At 39.5% G+C, this 22,091-nt stretch overlaps 1 pseudogene; it reads left to right on the top strand.

Annotated features, from left to right (window-relative positions):
• Window positions 1–17,965: 17,965 nt before the first annotated feature.
• LOC107142576 lies at window positions 17,966–19,386 on the top strand (annotated as a pseudogene).
• The last annotated feature ends 2,705 nt before the right edge of the window (window positions 19,387–22,091 follow it).

Genomic DNA, 22,091 nt, shown 5'->3' with positions numbered 1-22,091 from the left:
CTCCGCAGGCCGCTGGGCCTGTTCTGCCAGTGGGTCGCAAGTCCGTCTACCTTGCAGGCGCGGTTGGCGGCTCTGCCCCTCTGTGGGCCGCTGGGCCTGTTCTGTTGGTGGTCACAGTTCCGCCTCCTGATTTTTTTTAATAATATTTTTTAGAAAATAGACTGGTGATTACCAAGATTGGATGATTGGGGAGATATTAGTTCAAGAATATATGATTACAGTTAGATAGGAGAGACAAATTTCAGTAGGATTATGAGTTCAAAGCCAGCCTCAGTAATTTATCAAGGCCCTAAGCAACTCAAAGAGACCCTGTCTCAAAATAAAATATAAAATGGGCTAAATATGTGGCTCAGTGGTTAAGCATCCCTGGGATCAATCCCTGGCACCAAACTAACAAACAAATGTCCATTGCAATGAACTGAATGTTTGTGTCCAAATTCAAATGTTGAAATCTTAATCCCAATGTGATGGTATTTGGAGGGGGTCCTTTTTTTAAGTAATTCGTTCATGAAGGTGGAGACTTCATGAATGAGATTAGTACCCTAATATAAGAACAGGCCAGAAAGTCAGCTAGCTCTACCCAGTGAGGACATGGCAAGAAGATGGCGGTCTAAACAAGGAGGAGGGCCTTCACTAGTAATTGTACCCTACAATCACCCTGACTTCAGACATACAACTTCTAGATCTGAGAGAAATACAAATTTGTTGTTTAAGCTATCTAGTGTGTGGTACTTGTTAGAGCAGTCCAAACTAAGACATTCATGCCTTATATAAATATCAAACATTCCTTAGCATCATTTTCTGGAGTATGTTGGTTTCTTGACTGTTATCAATGCTCATGTGTATTTTTTTTTTTTTTTGGTCAGTGGGGTTTATTGAGATTTTCCTGTCTGGCTATTTGCATTCATTTCCTATACAAAGGTTCAGAGAGTGCTGCTACCAAAACCACCACAACTTCTCTGCCAAAGACACTTACTTTAAACACATTGTAACCGACAAAGCACTTTGTATACAGTTCTTACTGCTATTTTTGTCCTGTCACTATCTTATGAATCAGACAGGGTAATTATTTTAACTATTTTTCAGATGAGAAGATTTAGAATCAAATTATTACTTTTCCTAACTAGTTTGTAATTAGAACCTGCTCTGAGTCTAGACTTTACTACTAAATGTATAGAACTAAATTCTTCTCTTTGTATTTATCATAGTATCTTTCCTTTAAGAGCCTTTGGCAGTGAGAGAAATTTTGTTGTTGTTGTTCTTATGAAATGACTAGGTAAAGAGTAAATTTACTTATATTTCATCTCCTTTTAGTTTGAATTTTAAATTAGGTAGAATTTGGAGTGCTCTTAAAGAAATATTGTACCTATGTCCTGTACTATGGGTAATCAGCTGACTAGCTAGAATTTAATGTGCCATGTCTCAATTTCTTTACCTTTATTTTTAACTTAAGTGTGTGCGTGGGGGGGAGGGTACTGGGGATTGAACCCAGGAAATGCTTTACTACTGAGCTACACCCTTAGTCCTTTTTATTTTGAGACAGGATCTCCCTAATTTGGTGAGGCTAACTTTTGAGTTGCTGGGATTACAGCATGGGTCACAGTGCCCAGCTAGTTTCTTTCCCTTTAAAGGGCCTAGGTTTAAACTCAGTTATCTAAAACTAATATTCAAAGAGACTTAACACTCAGCACCTACTGAACTAAGACAAAACCATGACATCTGGAATCAAACACCAGGCTGAATCACAAGATGAGACGTTGATACACTACCATTCTGCAGAAAAGGTAAATAGTTTCTTCATAGGAGAAGATTGCATGGGAAAACAACAGGCCCTTTTCAGACCCCCTCCTGCATCATTGTCAGCCTTCCAGCTTCTCCAGTTCAGTTTTACCCAAATCCTCAAGGAAAGACAGAAACTAAAGTCTGAGAGGATCCTACAGAACAGGCATCTGAAAAGGCTCTTCTTTCTTTTTTCTCCATTTTGTTCCCATCTCTACGTTTCATCCATCATTGCCTCTCTTTGAAATAACATTGGCTATGATTATACTCAATTCAAATACAGATCTTGCCTACTGCATGACTATATGCCATTAAGCACTGGAGTTAGTGTTTGAGAAATAATTGTTATTGAAAGTTATTTTAAAATCTTGATCTCTTTAGAAGGGAAAAAACCTATGGAAATTCAATCAATAAAGCAGGGAGACTTTCATAAAATAGCTTATTGTTATCTCCAATCTGGCAATGTAGCAACAAATATACTTTGTGGTTTGTACAGTTTTTGTTTATTATACATCATTTTCTCCTTGAGCCAGATTTGTGGCTTATAAAAATAACCAAATATTTGCTTACAAATTGTTATAATGAAAATCTGTAGCCTGCTGCAGTAAGATTCATGGTCATGATAACTTTGAAAGCATTTGTTTGCATTTAGAGTGTGGGGGAATAATTTAAATTTAAAATTTTTGCATAAATTATTTATGTGTTGAGTCCACGATGCAGTGCAATTACTATAACATTTTTTAGAAGCGAGGCAGAAGTTTAAAATTTATAAATACCTTTTTTACGTTTTGGCGGCACTAGATATAGTTTTCTAGAAAGCTATATTTTTTGTTGTTTGAATAGCAGTTAGCTGTTTCCACTCTCTCTAACAGATGGAACCAAAGCATTGTGAACATTTTTATTAAAACAGCAAATGAAGCTATGAAAGAAGTGTCACGTTGCCAAGTATTCATCTTGCAAATTAAATTCTACAACTTAGCAGGTGGTTTAAGTTCCCTTCAGAAATTTAAAATCAGCTTATTTCATTTCTCTGTGGTTTAACAGAGACACAGGTTCACTGCTGCATTCACTTACAAGGAATCTGTTTGCATATTTCTTAGAATTGGCAGTTGGGAAAATATTTGCTAACTCTCACTCATGAACGGCATATGATTGCCACATTCAGATGCTTGATTCTTTAATTTCCTTCACTATTAATTTCTACCATTTGTCTCTGGAGTCTGTTTGTGAGACTGAAGAATCCAAAAGTGGAAATCCCACATTCAGTATGGTTTTTGACCATTTTAATACTCTACATCATTGAACATACTGGCACTATCCTACCCAACATAGGAAACTTCAATATTCAGTTAGTCTGCTTCTAACTTAGAAAATGACAGTCACATACAGTCATTCATTGGTTCTGTGGAGGATTGATTCCAGGTCCCCCTTAGATTCCAAATTCGTGGATGCTTAAATCCCTTATATAAAATGGTATAGTATTTGCATACAACCTAGGCATCCCTTCCCATTACTTGAAATCATCTTTACATTACTTAAAAAAACCTTATACATTGTACACACTATGTAAATAGTTGTTAGATTGTGTCATTTAGGGGGGAAATGACAAGAAAAAAGTCTGTGCATGTTCAGTATGGACAATATTTTAAAAATATTTTCAGCCCAAAGTTGGTTGAATCCACAAATGTGGAACTTGAAGATAGAGAGAGCCTACTGCAATTGGCACTGTCAGGTCTCTAAGATTGTAGTGGTGAGCTAAGGCGAATCAGATACATGAAAGAGCTACCATTAGTGATCATTTCATATGTGAAGAATGAGAACTGCCTTACTACCTTTATTGCTTCTGATGTCACTGCCGTAAGATTAATTTTGCAAAAACATCATTTTCCCTGAACAAAAGTTTTCAATATTTCTCTACTGCCTACAAAATAATAGTTAAGACTCATCACTCATAGACTTCTTCAATTTAGCCCTAAACTTTTCTTAAATTACTTCTCAGAGGATTTTCTTCTTTTCCAGATCAACTATTCTATTTATTTATTGTCTCCCAACCAAGATGGGACTTCTCTGACTACCTCTCTGTTCACATGTACTGATGCATCTTCCTTTGCCTCTCTTGATTATCTAAGTCTCTTCAGATATAACTTAAATCACAGAACGATGTAGGTCCTCCTTAGCTATCCTACTTGTTCTCATTTCTTCTCCTTTAAACCTCTTCAGTACCCCTTCCTACATGACAGTTTGTACTATTGTTTATTTTCCATATATACATTCTGTCTCTCCAATTAAAGTGTGAGATCCTGAAGGTAGAGATACCATTTTATATACTGAATTACTAGCACCCCAGTGTCAAGGACAGAGTAATCCTGTTTGTTAATATTGGGAAGTTAACCATTTTTTCTAGACTACCTCCAGAAATAGAAAACACAATAAGGGCTAGCTCAAAGCCCTAAGGATTAAAATTAACTAAGGTTTTGCTTGCTCAACACACTTTCTCTTCTCCCTTCTCCTGACTTTTTTGTGGAATTCATACCTACTCATAGTGGAATTGTCAAATATAACGTTGTATTTGACAGGATGGGCCAGTACATAACCTTCAGATATTAAAAAAATTCCAACAAAACTCTAGCCACACTCACACCTAGTGTGCTTTTGGCTCAGAGCTCTTCTCCATCTTACCATCACTCTGGAGCCCAGACTAAGATTGAGCCTCTTTTCAGAGAATTGCTGATGAAGAGGCTAAAGAATGAGGTGTGGAAAATCATTCACTGTCCCTTAAAAGTTTCTCCCTCCTTCCTTTCTTCTTTTGTCGTTCTATGAACCAAAAGGCCTAGAGTATGTCAGGCAAGCACCCTAACACTGAGCTACATCCACAGCCCTAGCTCTTAAATCTTTTTCATAGAAGAGGCACACATGTACTGGCAGAAAGCCAGACACAGAGGTCAAAGAAATACAATGTGAGCTCAGAAGTAAACCTTTACATCAATAGCCAATTGATTTTTCAAAAGGGGGCTAAGACAATTAGTGGGGAAAGAAGAGTCTATTGATTCGTATTGAGATAACTAGATATTCACATTAAGAAGAAGAAGGAAGAAGAAGAGGATGTTGAACCACCATTTATATCATATACAAAAATTAACTCAAAAATGGATCATAGACCTAAATATTAAAGCTAAATATAGAACCTAAAATTATAAAACTCAACACAGGAATAAATCTCCATGACTTCAGGCTTCTTACATATGACACAAACAACAAAAGAAAAAGGAGATTGGACTTCATCAAAAAACAAAACAAAAAACAACAACAACAACAAAAAAAAAACCCTTTGAGCTTCAAAGGACATTATCAAAAAGTAAGGCAACCAAGGAAATGAGAGAAAATGCAAATTTATTATCTTACAAGACTCAAATCTAGAAAATATATAGAATGCTTATAAATCAACAATAAAAAGCAAACCAATTAAATGAGCAAAGGATTTAAATATATGTTTATCCAAAGAATATATACAAATGGCCAATAAAGAGGTGAAAAGATGCTCAAAATCAGTCATCATTAGGAAAATGCAAATCAGAATCACAGAGAGATACCACAAAGGACAGCTAAATTTAAAAGACAAAATAAATAGTGCTGGTGGAGAAGTAGGAACCCTTAAACATTGCTGGTGGGAACATAAAATGAAGTAAGTGCTTTGGGAAACACTCCATTACTTCATTGGCATTTCTCCCTACTGAGCCTGGAATCTTAGTAGCTTAAGAAAAACAGCTATCCCAGGACACAGCACTCACACTCCTGGGATAAAACCTCTTAAGAAATATGTATAGCAATATTCATCATAAAAAGCCCAAAAGTACAAACAATCCAAATGTCCATGATTAACCCAATATGGTGTGTTCATAGGACAGAATATTATTTCATCGTAGAAAGGGATGAAGTATGGATACATGATATAAACCGTTCTATGTTTAAATATGTATAAACGTTGAAACACATGAAAGAAGCCAGTGACAAAAAGGTCACATGTCATATGAGTTGTCAAGAATAAGTAAACCCCTAGACAGAAAATAGATTAGTAACAGTCAGGGAATGATAGGCGGGAGAAATGGGGAGGGACTGCCATGGATATATTGTAGAATAAAAATGTTCTAGAATTAGTGATGATAGCTACATAACTCTGCGAACACACTGAAAAACTACTGAATCTTATCATAAAAGAAGGTGGGTTTTATAATATGTAAATTATAGCCCAATACAGCCTTTTTTTTTGGGGGGGGGGGTTACTGGGGATTGAACTCAGGGGCACTTGACCACTGAGCCACACCCCCAGCCCTATTTTATATTTTATTCAGAGACAGGGTCTCACTGAGTTGTTTAATGCCTCACCATTGCTGAGGCTGGCTTTGAACTCATTATCCTCCTGTCTCACCCTCACAAGCCACTGGGATCACAGGCATGTGCCACCACGCCTGGCCTAATACAGCCTTTTTTTTTTTCCAAAAAGGGACACCCATTATTTATATTCACTTTCGTTGATCAAAGAAAGTCACATGGCCACCAGTTACTCTGATGGGTTAGGGAAGTAAAATCTTTCCAAGTGCTTAGAAGTGGAAATATTTGGTGAACACCATTAATTACTACAATAGAGACTCTCAGTCTCAGCCACACAGGAGGGCATAAGTTTCAAGGTAGGCTAATTGTATTACTACACCCTCCTGGATGCAATTATTGGTCTAGTAAGAGGGCACATAACATAATCAGGCCAATCAGCCCCTCTACAAGATTAATGTATGTTACAGGCAAAAATATGGTGTAATTTAGTAATAGGAAGAGGAGAGTCTAAAATTATTGGAAAACATCTTACTAGCCTTATGGAGAAAGCTTGCATCCAGCTGTGACTGTTCAACCCTAAGATGCAGAAGAAATTCTGATTAATAAGCCATTAGCAACAAAATGGAATTCTAACCTTATAATTCTTGGCCCAGCAGATGTTGCACTTATTTCCAGAGAAATCTTGACAGTATTTCTTCTTTGCTGCCTTGTGGACTCTCCCCTCGTCCGCACACTGTTTCCAATGCCTAAGTGAAAGGATTTCCCTCCTCAGGCTTTCATGTTCCCCCTTTTCTACAACTGCACGTTCCATCTCTAATGTTTCCCCCTGAGTGAAGGATTTTTAATAAGGTTTATTCTTTTACTGATGGTGGTAAGTAGCTTCTAATATGGCTCCCAACAACTCTTACCTATTTGCATGTGTGTGTGATCCTCTCCCTTTGAGAGTGGTCTGGATCTAATGACGGGCTGCTGTCAATTAGCACACAGCAACATAATGGGACATCACTTCCAAAAAAAAAAAATTATAAAAAGGCTCTGATTTCTGCTTGGTTTGCCCTCTGTGGCCACTGGTTACTCTACTGAGAGCTACCATAATGCAAAGGCCCACCTGGCAAGGAACCGAGGGGGACCCAGCTAACTATCTACAAGAAAACTAAACCCTGCCAACAACCATGTGAAAGAGCATGGTAGTGCACTCTCCTGGGATGAACCTCAAGATTTCCGCAGCCAAACTGACACCTCAGTTGTAGCCCGTGAGAGACCCTGAAGCAGGAGACCCAATTAAGCTGTGCCCAGTGAGATAAATATTGTTGTGTTAAGTCACTAATTTTTTTTGTTGGAGTAATTTACTATGCAGTGTAGATAATCTGTGCAGTACCCCTTCCTCAAACTGTTGCACCCTTTCTTTAGATCTGAGAATGAAATTGTTATGTTTATCTTTGTTCTAAACAACTCTTAAAAGTAATCCATCCTTGCTCTCTATTCAAGGCCCTACACCAAGCAGATTCACCTCGGTTCTCTTCCTTTCATTATACTGCTTTCTCTCCCCAGTACACTGCCTAGGGTGGTCACAACACAGCCCATGCCTTCCCTGGTCTTAACCCCAGAGTTTCAGCCCAACGTGCAAAATATTTCCTCTTCTGACTATAATGCTGCTTTTCACACTTGATAGAACCCCATGCCTCCTAGACACTCTCCAACAGGTTCCAATTTGCAGGGAGCCAGTAGTTAATTACCCACTATAGGAACCTCAGCTAATGAGTTCTGGGAGTGGATGAGAACCAGGAGAGCAGTAAGGAAACTGCAAAAATGGCTTGAGTGGGCTTTTAATATGAAGAAGTGATGGTTCTGCAATAAGGGTCTGTTCCTGTCAATGCTACTTTTCATCATCCGATGACCCATCCACCTCTACAGAGTGATGCCCCAGCTACTTCGCATTCCTCCTCTCTGCTCTCCCCCACAGTCCTTGCTTACATGTGGGGTCCAACCAAGATGCATGCCAGCTACATGCAGGAGTCTCATGACCAGTAACTTTGGCCTAGGCTTCCCTTTCTTAGAAACACTAATTTTTAGCTTCCTTTATGCATTAAAGTCAAGGCTCCTCTCCATCCCGTCTCTCCTCCAAAAAATCTTCTCCAAAGAATAGTAATATTGTTAAATCTGATCATTATAAAGGCATTTTATTGATCACTGTGAGAGGCAGAAGTTTTCCCCAAGGCATAGAAAAGAAGTCCAAGTGTGAGTCTGTGTGCAGACAGTCTTCATTGTTTCCTCTTCCGTGGCTGAACAGGTGCTGCAGGCTTAGGGTACTGCCCCTGCAGCCCTGACCTGATAAGGTCTGAGTGGAAGTCAGGGTGATGGATACTGCACAAGGTGCAAAGAAAAATTTAGGAGCAAGGCAGTTTGCCTTGGCACAATCCCCCCAGTCTGTCCTAACTCAACCATTTCAACTGATTTAGGTCCAAGCTGATCATTCATTCTGTACATATATTTATCTGAAGGACTTTGAATAGATAGACCACAGGTTTTAAAAGAATTTGGCAATAATTTGGTAACCCGAGGCTCCCTGGACCAGGTTTCTGTCTCTTTATATATAAATGCATATTGACATCCCATTTGACGTGACTTTCTTCCTCTAGGAGGTTGTCCTTAGTTCCCAGGCTGAGTTGGGCATCCTCCTGTGGGCTCCCATAATAAGACTCGGTACCTGCATCTGAAACAGCACATAAGACTTTGTTTTCTTTAATTCGTGTGTTTCTCTGTCGTCCAGAGAGTTTCTTTAGAACAATGATAGCATTCATCCTTGTGTCCTCAATACCTAAGATGGTTCTTTTCCATCACACTTTTTTAGCATATATTTACACTTCATGAATCAATGCTCTACAATACTGTGGCTTTTATCCAATCTTTGTCACATAAAGACACTTGATCACATATTGTCTCGACCTGATTTGTAATACGTAATACATTATCATTCATGACTCCCACCACCCTCTGCATAAAGTGAACTCTGTCATATTGATATCTGTTCCTATCCCTGTCTTAGCCCCTTTCCAGAAGGTCCAGATGGCCCCTAGTATCTACAAGTTACTCTGTTCTGCCTCAAATTTGAATGAGAAGATGGTGAATCTGCATATCAGCTTTCTCATTCAAGGAACCAATAGAGTGTGAAATGTTCAAACCTGAAAGAGAGAGTTGATAGGTGAGCCCATGAATCCACCTAGGAAAACCCCATAAGCACCCCTCTTCCCACATCATCCTCAGGCTATGCTATTTAACTGGTTTCCTCTCTCTGGATCATTAAAATTCCTCTTACTTGGTCACACCTCCCAGACACAACTCACAATACTCCTCACATATACAACCTTAGAAAGTTGGCTCCTATGGGACTTCATCAATATGTCTCCCTTCAGTGGCTGGGATCTGCCCATCATCCTGTTCTTACCAGCCCTGCTCCCAGGGCTAGTTTCTGCCCTTCTGATCTGGTGACACTAGTGATATAAAAGACTTAGGTAGCTAGCACCTAAAATGTAGTGGCAGTGATCAGTTCATTCATCTGTAACCCATGGTCACTTGGGGCTCCCCTTCCCCACAGGTCTGATACACATTTCCATCCCATCCTGGGCCTATGTGAAGCCCTCCCTGTGATTTCCCACAGCTGTCTGGAAACACATTCTTTTTTGCTTCATGATCTCCGGAACATCCATCTCTACATTTATACCAGTTTCTAGAAGAAATCCAGATACAGTTTGCATTTGTAATTTTCTGTAGATTTTTATTCAAGTTGTGATGCTGGAGAAGAGCAAGAAGGTGGATATGTGTGTGCCCAAAACAGCCTTCTACTATCTGGCTCAATCAGTCTCTCCCGTCATAGTATCCTTCCAGATGACCTGTCCTGCTGAGCAAAACAGGGCCATGTGTCTTGCCTTCAGAAGTTGTAGTTTAGAAAGTTTTCTCCTTCTAATTATTTTGTTTTGGATGCATTTTTCTAATACAATCTGGTTGTATATCTGATAATAGTTTCCTCCTCCGTAAATCCTCTATTTGTGCCCATTCAATTACCCTCCCACCTACAAGCACACATTTTGTCTTTGAGGCTTGCTCTAAAGCTGGGCTGCATCTGTGGGACCTTGGATATATTGACCTGTATCTCAGAGTTTGGTCCTCCTTGCCCTGGGTTGATAATGCATCATTTATCCCCAAATCCCCTTTTATTGGGAAAACCCTAACAATTGCCTGAAACAGCAAAGCTTTTTTTCTTTTCCTAGGGTATGTGTGCTGAGCCTGAGGCAGTGTTTCCTCCTGAATCTGCAAGCAGGGAAGCAGATTAATCAAAGAGATCTTAAGCAGGCACTGTTTGTTTTGCATGAACAAACAGCAATTGCTCTTTGTTTAAATTTAATAGTTAAAAATGAACAGTTCTGGTGATAATTGCCACATATTTATATTGGCATTTTACCTTTTAAGTTCTAGAAGAACAGCAGCTTAACTCAATTGACTCATGTTTATCAAGTCAAAGGTTAAGTACTACTGCATTTTAAAATCAGAAAAGACAGTGAAAAAGCTGAATTAATAGTCATGTAAATATATACATCTTTTGTTGGGGGGTAGTGAGAGTGGTGAAGAGAGAAACAAGAGGAACAGTAGCTAAAAGGAAGTACAACATTTGCTTATTAATACTGAGGAAGGTACATAGAAAACCAGCATTCATTATTGCTGTTCATATTTGCACATGCTGACTTTGGTCATTGGACCAACAAAACATGTTTGCCAAAGAAGACACTGCAGTATAGACCAAATTCTACAAACTCCTCACCATAAAACTAATCCCATTGATACAACCTATACCACTAAGTGGAAATGTCAACAGTAGCATTTTAATAAGAATGTTATTAATGGTAATCTCATGGTTTATGAAATCTATTGCTGCTGGAAGAATTGTGCTTACTTGTAATCCTGTTTCTAACTACCACCCAAAAGAACTTTCTTTTTTCATTGTGACAATCTATTTGTACCTCTCCTTAGAATGTGTCTTGCCAGTGCATGGTAGGCAAGATTTTAATTAAAACTCATCTATATGGAAGCTTCCTACCTGCTCCTAGTAAATAATTCTGAAGAGAAATGCTTGAAATGAGACCAAGTTATGAAATGAAAGCAATTACCAATTTGGAATTGGAAACAGAGTAGGTTATATATAATATACTTATAAAAATCTGTCTATAGTTATTTTTACTTTAGATATTTAGACATAATTCAAATTATAGAATTATACAACTGGAAGAATTTTACAGGGTACCAACCTCTCCTCACTTGCTAGATAAGGTAACAAGAGGTTAATTATGCATCCGAGACCATACAACTAGTAGCAGGAAGGGAACTAACACATAAAGCTTCTGATTTCTAGATTAAAATTCTTTCTACAACCTCAGTGCTCCAGCAGTAAATAAAATTAATTTGAAGTATTAAGCTTCATTGTATTTTAATAGATTAATTTTCTAAATGAAATTAAGATATCAATATTTCAACCAGTCAAACCATTGACTTTGTGTGGATATATTTTTTATGTTTATAGTATTTTGCATATTTAATATTCAAGATGTTCTTTCCAAAGACCTAATTTTCAATCCCTACAATTACTCAAGGTTGAAGGAAGGATAAGACATAGACTTTCAATATTTGCATCTTTTATGCCAAATGAGAATTCAAAAAAATTAGTTTCAGTGAGGTTTTAATATTAAAATATGACTTGAATTGTAGAATACATTAACGAGAAATATATATTCATTCTCAGATAAGTAAAATGCTTAATCCATTATTCCTAGGATGATTTTTGTTGTTGTCTTATAAGATTAGGTTGCTGATTCCATTTTATTAGAAAAGTACTTTACAACACTAGTTGAACAATACTTCATACAAATAATCTTCCTTGAGAATTTGAAATAAGTTGGTGACTCTCTGACAATTAAAAACTAAAGCAGTCTTTATGTATCACTGTATCAGATAAACTGCTTCCAGCTACAAGTAACAGAAATCCTAAATTAAACTGACTAAACAACAAGGAAATATATAAACGCACATAACAGAAAATTTGGTTTGGTAGATTTGGTATCTCAACCATGTCCTCAAGGAGTTTGTTTCCTTCATTCCCTTTTTATTGGTGACCAAAGGGTCAATTCCATTCTTCCTGAGGTAGATATGTACATTATCTCAATTTTACAAGTGAGGAAATGAATGATATTAAAATGATGCTCACATAGTCACAAAAAACTGCCAATAGAACAGTAGCCTTCCTTATCTGCAGTTTTGTTCTCCACAATTTCAGTCTCCCACAGTCAATTACAATCTGAAAATATTTAATGGAAAATTCCAGAAATAAACAATTCATAAGTTTTAAATTTGTATACCATTCTGAGTAATGTGATAAAATCTCAACACAGTCTGTGTCCCATTGGGGACTAAATTATCTATCCCTTTATCTCCTGGATCCATGCTGTGTACCCTATCCACCCATTGGTCATGTAATAACCATCTTGGTTATAAGATCAACTGTCCTATTGCAGTATTTAAGTTCAAGTAACCCTTATGGTAGTGATCAAATTCTACATCCCAATGCCTATGTCATTCACTTTATTTTGAATACAGTACAGAAAGAAATTTTGAGAGAGAAAGACAGTGCTTTTACCTAACTTTATTATTATAGTTGTTATATTTTATTATTGTCAATCTCTTATTGTACCTAATTCATAAATTATACTTTATCAAGGGTATGCATGTACAGAAAAGAACATAGTACAGTATGTTTGTGTGTGGCTCAGTACTATATATAGTTTCTCCAATCTATTGGGGATCTTGGATGTATCCCCCACAGATAAGGGGACTACTGTATTTAGTACTGTATTATTTACATCCAATGGGACAGATAGATAGTGTCTTCTTATTGCTTTTTTTGTTTGTTTGTTTTTTGGTTTAAAGAAGAATTTTCACAAAATCCTCTAATACACTTCCCTTTGCATCTGATTAGCTGAAATTGGGCCTCATGATCATTCTTACACAGAACTTTGGCAAGAAAGGGACTATTTTTTGCTCTTGAGTCAGGGTCACTTCTCCAAAAATGCACTTGTATTATTCAATGAGAAGGGGAGAATTTCTGCCTTCCCCAGAAGGTGCCCCAACTTCCTCCCAGAAATTAATGCTCTTGACTTCCATAACAATGCACTCTTTGCCTTTAATTTCTCTAGCTACCACCTCTCAGACTACTTTGCAGGCTGCTCCTCCTCTTCCCTCCCTCTAAAGGATGGAGTTACCCATGCCTCTATCTTAGGTCCTCTTTCCCTTTCTGTCTCTATTCCTCCCCCTAAGCTATCTTATCCATTCCTATCATTTTAAATATCACACAAATTTGATCCTCTCCCATCCAAAAATTTCTCCTAAACTCCACAATCATATATCCAACTTTGTTCCACGTGGATGTTCAGGCACTTAGGTTTCTTTCTTCTAGTACAGTGGTTCTCAAACTTAAGCATGCATCAAAATTACTTGGAGGGTTTCTAAAAACACACATTGCTTATGCTAGACCTCATCTTCAGAGTTTCCAATTAAGCAGGTCTGGGTAGGGGCTCCAAAGTCTATATTTCTAACAGTTCTTTCTGGGTGATGCTCACAGCTGCTGTAGCAACACTGAACAAGTCTCTGAGAGTATTGTCCTCAAATGAGAGGCTGACACGGTGCCATAGCAACAGAAAAAGAGCATCCAGTGGGATGGAGGGTAGGAGAGCATAAGGAAGGTACATCCACTGTCTGAGGCATTGGCTCCAAAATATACCCATCACTGCCACTGATCATTGTTTGCCCCTCCAAAAGGAAGGGAACTCAGAAAATATAATGTAGTTGTGTCTCCATTGACCTGGCCACATTCTGGAGGTATAAAAGAAGAGAATGGGATTTTGTAGCCAGCAAGAAGTCTTGACCCCTCTCCAATTTTGTTCTACCAAGTAAGTATTCACACTTGCTTTCTCTTATCTTCTCTATCATTCACCAAGGACTCGCACTTGCTTCCGTGAGCTCCTCCCTGTCCTGTACATAACCAACTCATTCTTGTTCTTTGGTATCACTTAAAATGTCATCTTTGCCAGGCGCAGTGGCCCATGCCTATAATCCCAGCAGCTCAGAAGGCTGAGGTAGGATCACGAGTTCAAAGTCAGCCTCAGCAAAAGCGAGGTGCTAAGCCACTCAGTGAAACCCTATCTCTACATAAAATACAAAATAGGGCTGGGGATATGGCTTAGTGGTCGAGTGTTCCTTAGTTCAATCCCCAGTACCAAAAAAAGAAAAAAAAGTCGTCTTCATAGAGAAACGGCTCCAGAAGCACTCTACCTTGAGCAGACATCAGTCTACTTCACAGAGCCTTGTATGCTTCCTGTTTTATTGCTCATCATGTTGTACAAACTTTTAAAAATATTAGCCATCTACCTTACTGGGAGGGAGCTTCATCTGGGAAGGAAAGAACCAAATCCTTTTTTTCCCCAAGTGTGTAGAAGACCATGTGGGAGATCACTTTTCTTGTTGACTTGAATCCATTTCCCTTGCCTTTTCCTTACTAACAGAATCCCAATTTAGTTGAAATATCAGAAGATTATTTATCTGAGGGAAGATGGGGCTAGTGAACCAGAGACAAGCATGTGACACAATTCTGTCCATTGAGATGCATCCAGAAATCAGCAAAAACTTCCTGAAGAGTTTTTCTTCCCTGATGATAGAGTTGGTGAAAAGAAAATCTGCCCTGCATTTCCCTGTTTCCTGCCTCTGAATGTGTTTGTTTAAGAGTAAGTTGTGTGAAGTTGCAACAGCCACATTGCAGCCGTGAGGGAAAGGTCCAGAGAATTACACCAAGAAGACGATCCTGAGACCTGACCTCACTAAGCTACTACACCTACTTATCGACGACCTACCAATTATAGAAGGAAATTATAAAAAAACATTATATATTTAAACAACTTTCTGTGGACTTGGTTGGATGCAGCCCTTGTGCGACTTAGCATACAACTTGACACATACTACCAGTATGTGTTTAATTAATTCTGGTATTTGTCATTTTTTGATAGCTGAAGAATATATATAACTAAGGTAAAATGGGAAAAGTTGAGTCAAATATCCAGGTAATTTAATCAACACAAAAACACAATTTTGTTTTTGTTAAATTTGGGGGATGGGGCAGAGAGAAATAGAAAAGAAATGGATTCAGGGCATATATTATACAGATTGGCTGTCTTTATTAGCCAAATTATACAAATATTCTTTCATTCTTTTAAACACAAGTGTAATGAACTATTTGTGGTGACACATGCCTGTAATCCCAAAGTACTTTGGAGGCTGAGGCAGGAGGATCACAAGTATCAGGCTAGTTTTGACAACTTAGTAAAAAAATTGTCTTAAATTAAAATAAAAATGGGGCTATGACTCTGGCTCAGTGGCAGAGCATTTGCCTAGAATGTGTGAGGCACTGGGTTCAATCCTTAGCATTGCATACAAAAATAAATAAAATAAAGGCATACCATCCATCTATCACTACAAAAAAATTAACTAATAATAATAATAATAATAATGGGCTGGGGAAGTAGCTTAGGAGTAGAACACTTATCTAGTATGTGTTTGTGACAGGCCTGGGTTCAAACCCAGTACCACACATGCACATGCACACAATGTAAGGAAAACTTACTAATACAAAGTATTATATTAAAGAAACATATAGCATACTGTTTAAAAATATGGGATTTGAATTTTAACTCAAGAGAAGTTATTAATCCACCCTGGATTTAAGTCATTTTTAAAAGAGAAATTTTCAACTTTATGGGTTAGTGTGATACAAAAATGAGATAATACATGTAAAATGTTAAATATAAATATGCCTAGCAATGGTAAACAATAAATAGTCATAGAATTACTATTATTAAGCATAGTTGAGAGAAATTGGATGTAAGGATGAAAATGTATAGCCTCTTTCTGTAACTAAAATACTAAAGAACATTTAAATGATACTAAAGACCTTAGGAATGTGAAGGAATGAGACTTTCTGCCCGGAAGGATCAGACCATGTTTTGGGAGAAGAGAAGATATTTGCTATGGACCCTGAAGATATTTGCTATGGAGGCTCAGGCCCAGGAAACAAATTTGAGATCCCAGCAGGTAGAAGAAGATGCAAGATGCAATTGGGATAGTAGACATGCTTTATTCAGAGGCAAAAATACCTCCTAGCCAGGCCCGAGCTTCAGCATCAGCCCCAGCCAGTTCCATTTAGCCCTCTGAGTCATTTCCATGGGTCTTTTTTATATGCAGGCGAGAAAAAGAAGGCACACTGCCAACAGGTTACATCAGTTGGTGCATGCTCACGAGCTAATGTTTATGACCTTGAATATGTCCACTAAATCAGTGTTTATGACCTTGACTACACACTGAAAATGTAGCCCATAGGAAGCCTCAGTGAGGGAGCCTTACTAGAGCCATTTGGGGCTGCCCTACAGACCCTTAAGGAAAGGTTGAATTTGACATGTAGAGATGAGCAGGAAGCCTCCATCCATCTTGTGGTGACTAGAAGAGGGAGATATGAGTACTGGATCATATGCTTCAAAACATGGGGCAAGGAGGGCATGTATTTTAGTCCATTCCTGCTGCTATGACAAAAAAAACACAGACTGGGTAATTTAAAAATAATAGAGATTTATTTCTCATCATTCTGGAGGCTGAGAAGTCCAAGATCAGGGTATTAGCAACTCCAGCTTCTGCTGAGCATTCAGTCTCTGCTTCCAAAATGGCCCCAAAGCCACATCCCCCAAAGGGAAGGAACACTGTTTCCTTATGTGGCAGAAGGGGCAGAAGACCAAAACGGGCATAGGGTGAATCTTTCAACATCTTTTATAAATTCACTGATTCCAGTTTTGAACACTGTGCCTTCATGATTTAATCACTTTCCAAAGTCCTTATCTCTTAATATTATCCCATTGATAATTAAGTTTTAACCTATGAATTTGAAGGGACACAGTCAGATCATAGCAGCAAGAAATACAAGGCATGTTTGGGTCATGACTAATAGCATGGTTTGGCACCACTGTGGATTTACCGAGGAGGCCCATGGAGATGAGATAGGGAAAATGAAAGAGCTACCTCCTGAAGAGTCTCAATGAGGAAACTACAGCATTTGGAGCAGGCAATGAGGTGCAGTGAAAGAGTTTTGAAGCAGGGAAAGAAATTGAGCTGATGAAAGTAGAACAGGCACTGTAAATTAGATCTCCAACAGCTATTCCTTCTTTTGGTTTTGTAACTTTAATAAATGATAACCATCAGTTCTCACAATGTAACACACAAGTCTTTGCAATGGGCTGTAACATAAGTCTTACTATATGCTTGGGTTGAAAATCATCTTGCTACTTCCTTCTCCATCTGCCTTGCCTTGTTGAACTCATGCTGTGAATTCTTTGTGTAAGGATGGGGTCCTTGAGAGCTTCAGCAGCAATCTTGGCTCCATGAGGAAAGATCCTATCGACACACTAAGGGTGGCTAACTAGGAAGATTCAGGAAGCCTTGGCAAGTTTCCTATGTGTTGTGGATACAACATTCTAATTGACGCTGAGAAGGACGTTTCAGGAAGGTTTGTAAGGGGGTCAATGGAAATGGATTAATGAAATTCAAGGCAAAAGATTTAAAACACACATACACACACACACACACACACACACACACAATTATTGGGTTCCTTGCACCCTGCCAGAGCAAGGACTCACCAAGCTCTGGCTGCGACGGTTCCTCCGCTGCTTCCCTCAGCCACAAGCCCTCAGCAGCACTCAGGGAGTCCTCCCTGGTCCAGATGGGCAACACATTAATGCTTTTAGTGTTGTCCCTGCCTCTAGCCCAGAAGCCCCTTGATCAGAATATCATGTATTCAAAGGACACAGGTTACAAAGATGACTTATTTCAGAAATTGTATAGTTCTCCAAGAGCAAAGCAGATGCCACCCCCAGCAAACTGCAGCATGGCAGTGATAAGCTCCTACAGGTGGCAACCCTGACCCTGCTCAGCCTGAACAAGGTGGATCCCCTTTTTGGATTCTGGCTCATCCAGTTCTGTGCGGTAGTGGAGAATCCCTGGGCTCACTCAGCTTCTCCAGCCTGTGGGTTTTGCACTGAACATTTAGCCCACGGGAGAGGGTGGCCATCAACCTCTTCCTTTATCCATGAAAGGAGTTCCAAGCATCTAGACCTACACAAGCCTTTTCATTTACTGTGTCAAGCCAATTACGAGTAGAGAACATCGGAGCTATCCTGAATTCCCCAGGCTATGTGCCTGAGTTGAGGGCTGTGTACAAGCTCGTAGAGATCCTCCAGGTGGAAATGATCTCCTTTGAACTTTTTCTGGCCAAGGCCCAGTGTGAACAGATGCTGGAGGATCAACTTGCAAGTGAAAGATAAGAGCTACTTTGAGCTGGATAGAAGGTGTGAGTGAGCACAAGAGCTGAAGAAGACAGGCATGCCTGTTCAGATGCACTGCCTCAGCTGGCCTAGGGCGGGGAGCATCTGACCATGTCCATGGCCTTTGTGGAACTTCAGTGGTCCATCACTGAGTGGGCAGCCAAGAACTACTACAAGCCATCCAGATCAGTAAATTCTTATAACAGCTACTGGGAGAGCAGGAAGCTGCCCCTGAAAGTCTTACTGAGCTTGCAGAAGGAGCCTGTAGCCTCAGACTTGGGGAACAACCTGAAAGGGATGAGATAATCTGCCCCTTCTCCTCACTCCTGACTATGTCCAGTTCCCCCAGGGCAGCCTGGATGACCTTCTACCAACCTCCCCCAACAATGGCCTCAGCCTGCTCTGCAGCACATACTTCTCAGGATGCAGTGCCAAAGTGTGCCAAAACTGTGGCCTCTCTTGTAGCACCTCTCTCTTCCAGCACTGTGACAGCCTCCTTACCTGTCCTTTGGCCTCCAAGTCCAGCACCTTCCCCAGCGAGGCTTCTGCCCATGACAACCTGGCCCAGGGGGCACCTCTACAGGAGTACACAAGCCAGATGCAGTACCTCCACTGGCTGCCACCCCTCCACTCAAAGCCTAAGCCTTCTACCATGGCCACCACCTGCTGTGACTTCTGTAACCACCCAGGTACCAACACCACCTGCCTCAACACCTACCATTATGACCCCTGCTGCAAAAAGAGTGAACTGTACTAATTCATGCCTAACAACCAGCTGAACTGCAAGTCCACCAAGTTCTGCCATCTTGTGTACAGGTAGACTATCCTTGCACCTTCTGGCTACAAGGGCTACACCACTGCCCTCTGGGTTTTCTGGTGAAGTAGTATGGATGCATTATCAGAAGCAAAGAACTGCACTATATCTTGTTGGATGTGCTGATCTGCACTCATGTGAGTTTACTAATGACTCCTTTCAACCAGTGGCTGCTTTGTCTTCTGTCCAGAGAGAGGGTGACACTTCCATTCAGATTCGTTTTGCTAATCTCTTCACTGTCTCCACTCCCTGTTCAGTTGGGTTTTGCTTTTGTTTTCTAAGAGAGTTTCTATCCTGAGACCCTTCCATGCCTACCCCTCCCACTGTGAAGCCACCCTGGACAGAGCTACGTTAAAACACCCAGGACACCTCCAAATGCCTACTTTAAACAGGGAGATAGAGGCTTGTTGGCTTAAAATGAGCCCTCCTGCCACACTGGGCTCACCCCTTTGGCCATCCTGTTCCCAAATACAAGGATCCCTAGCCAGATTCCCCCCACCCCATTCCCTGCCTCTGCAGGTGTCAAAGATGAAATAAATCCCACATTAGCTGAAGGTCTCTTATTGCCACCACATCTCAGTCCACCAGTGGTGTCCATCACCCCAACACATTGAAATATGGGCCTCCCACAGCAGGACTGACTTCACCCATTTCTGTTGTTTTCACATGTCCCTCTCATTGTACTGTAAATAGCTATTTTGAGGACTTATTTTTAAATAAATATTCAACTTGCTATGTGTTTCAAATATATATAGTGTATAATTGTTAGATTAAAACACACACACACACACACACACACACACATATATATATATACCACTTCACATGTAAAATATTGCTCATCTATTTATCATAAACCTTATATGAGATAAATACTATCATTATTCTCCTTTTCCAAATAAGGAAACTGAGGCACAGACAGGTGATACAATTTTCCCAAGAATACAGAGCTAGTAAATAACAGAATATTTAACAAGGAAGTCTGGCTCTGGAGCCTGAGCTCCTAACCATTGGTATGCATTTAATTTACACACAATTATGATTCTACTTCTATATAACAATTCTGTAAGAAAAATCCCATGTTAATGGCCATTTTACAAATAAGGAAGTATGTTAGTCAACTTTTTCGCTGCTGTGACTAAAGGACCCAACCAGAACTGTAAAGGAGGAAAGGTTTATTTAGAGGCTCACAGTTTCAGAGGTCTTAGTCCACAGAAGGCTAGCTTCACTCCTTGGGGCTCCAGGTAAGGCTGAACATCATGGCAGAAGAGTATGGTGGAGAGAAGTAGCTCACATGATGACCAGAAAGCAGAAAGCAAGGTCTCCACTTGCCAGTTACAAATATATATTACCCAAAAGCCACACCCCAATTCCCACCCTACCACTTCAATTACCACTCAGTTAATTCCCTTATGGGAATTAATCTACTAATTAGGTTAAGACTCGTATAACCCAATCATCTCTCCTCTGAACCTTCTTGTATTGTCTCATGCATGAGCTTTTGGGGGACACCTCACATCCAAACCATAACAGGAAATAATGTAAGGTTACAAGGGATGGAGTCAAGCCTAGGTCCACCTGTCTCCAAGTTTGCAATGGTGATACCAAATTCCCAGTTAGAAGACAGTATCAGCACTAGGTCATACGATCCTGAATCAGATGGTCACTTCAGAAATGTAAAGGAAGAAATTTATGTAAAGTCAGATTGTGAAGAAAAGTTATATAAGGAATTATAGATAGATTATATGTAATGAGAAAGGATGGAAGATGATTCCGTCTTTTCAGAGCTACGTTAAAACATAGGTATACTTTTTCAAAGAAGCCTAGAAAATGACTATTTTAAATTTATATTTTAAGTGGACACTTCAAAGTCATTGTCAGCATATCCAATGAGTTAGGATAAACTCCAAAGGCAGGTATAATGATTATTGCTTTTTTAAGTGGCAATTTCTATGTGCATCTAAAAAATGTGATCCAGGAGGAATGGACAGAGGCCTCTTCTACTTCATTTCTTTAAGGCGAATCTCAAACAGAGGTCCCTGATAACTCACTTCCCCCCAGAAGTAGGGTGAGATTGTTTGCCCTCACCACCCTCTCCCCTTGTCACACAGTTTTCCTCAGTGTGGGACAGAGAAATAATCCAGAAGAATTTGACATATTGTACTGCCACGAGAGAAGTCTGGTGATCTATACACAAGGTTTTGATGTGCTCTTTCTTATACTTCCTTTCCAGGGTCCACTAGCTCTAGTCCTTAATGACTTTGTTCTTTCCTCTTTGAGTACCTTACTTCTACCTGCGGGCCAAGGCAGATGATCTTTTTTAGTTACTGTGATCATTGTAGAAGTTTAGCTGTAGGTGGAGGCCTTAGTTTTTGATTGGTTTTACTTTTTTCATCTCCACCTGCAGCTCCATTGGTAGTCTCTAGGAATTCAGCTTAATTCATTCAATAAACATCCATTAAGCACCAACTAAGTGCCAGGCACCATGCTAAAAGTTTAAGGCCTATGAAAGTGGCACTTCTCAAAATGTGAAGTGCATAGGTAACACCTGGGCATCTTGTTCAGAATGCAGATGTGAATGCAGGTCTGGGGTGGGGCTTGGGATTCTACATTTCTACAAGACTCCCAATGGAGGTCCATGCAGCTAATCCTAGGGCCACATTTTGATAGAGGAAGTTTAGAATGTAGGAGATTAAATTCAATAGGAAGTT

This window comes from Marmota marmota, unplaced genomic scaffold (genome assembly GCF_001458135.2).
Source record: "Marmota marmota marmota unplaced genomic scaffold, marMar, whole genome shotgun sequence".
Lineage (NCBI taxonomy): Eukaryota > Metazoa > Chordata > Mammalia > Rodentia > Sciuridae > Marmota > Marmota marmota.
This window is presented reverse-complemented; position numbering and strand designations above follow the sequence as displayed.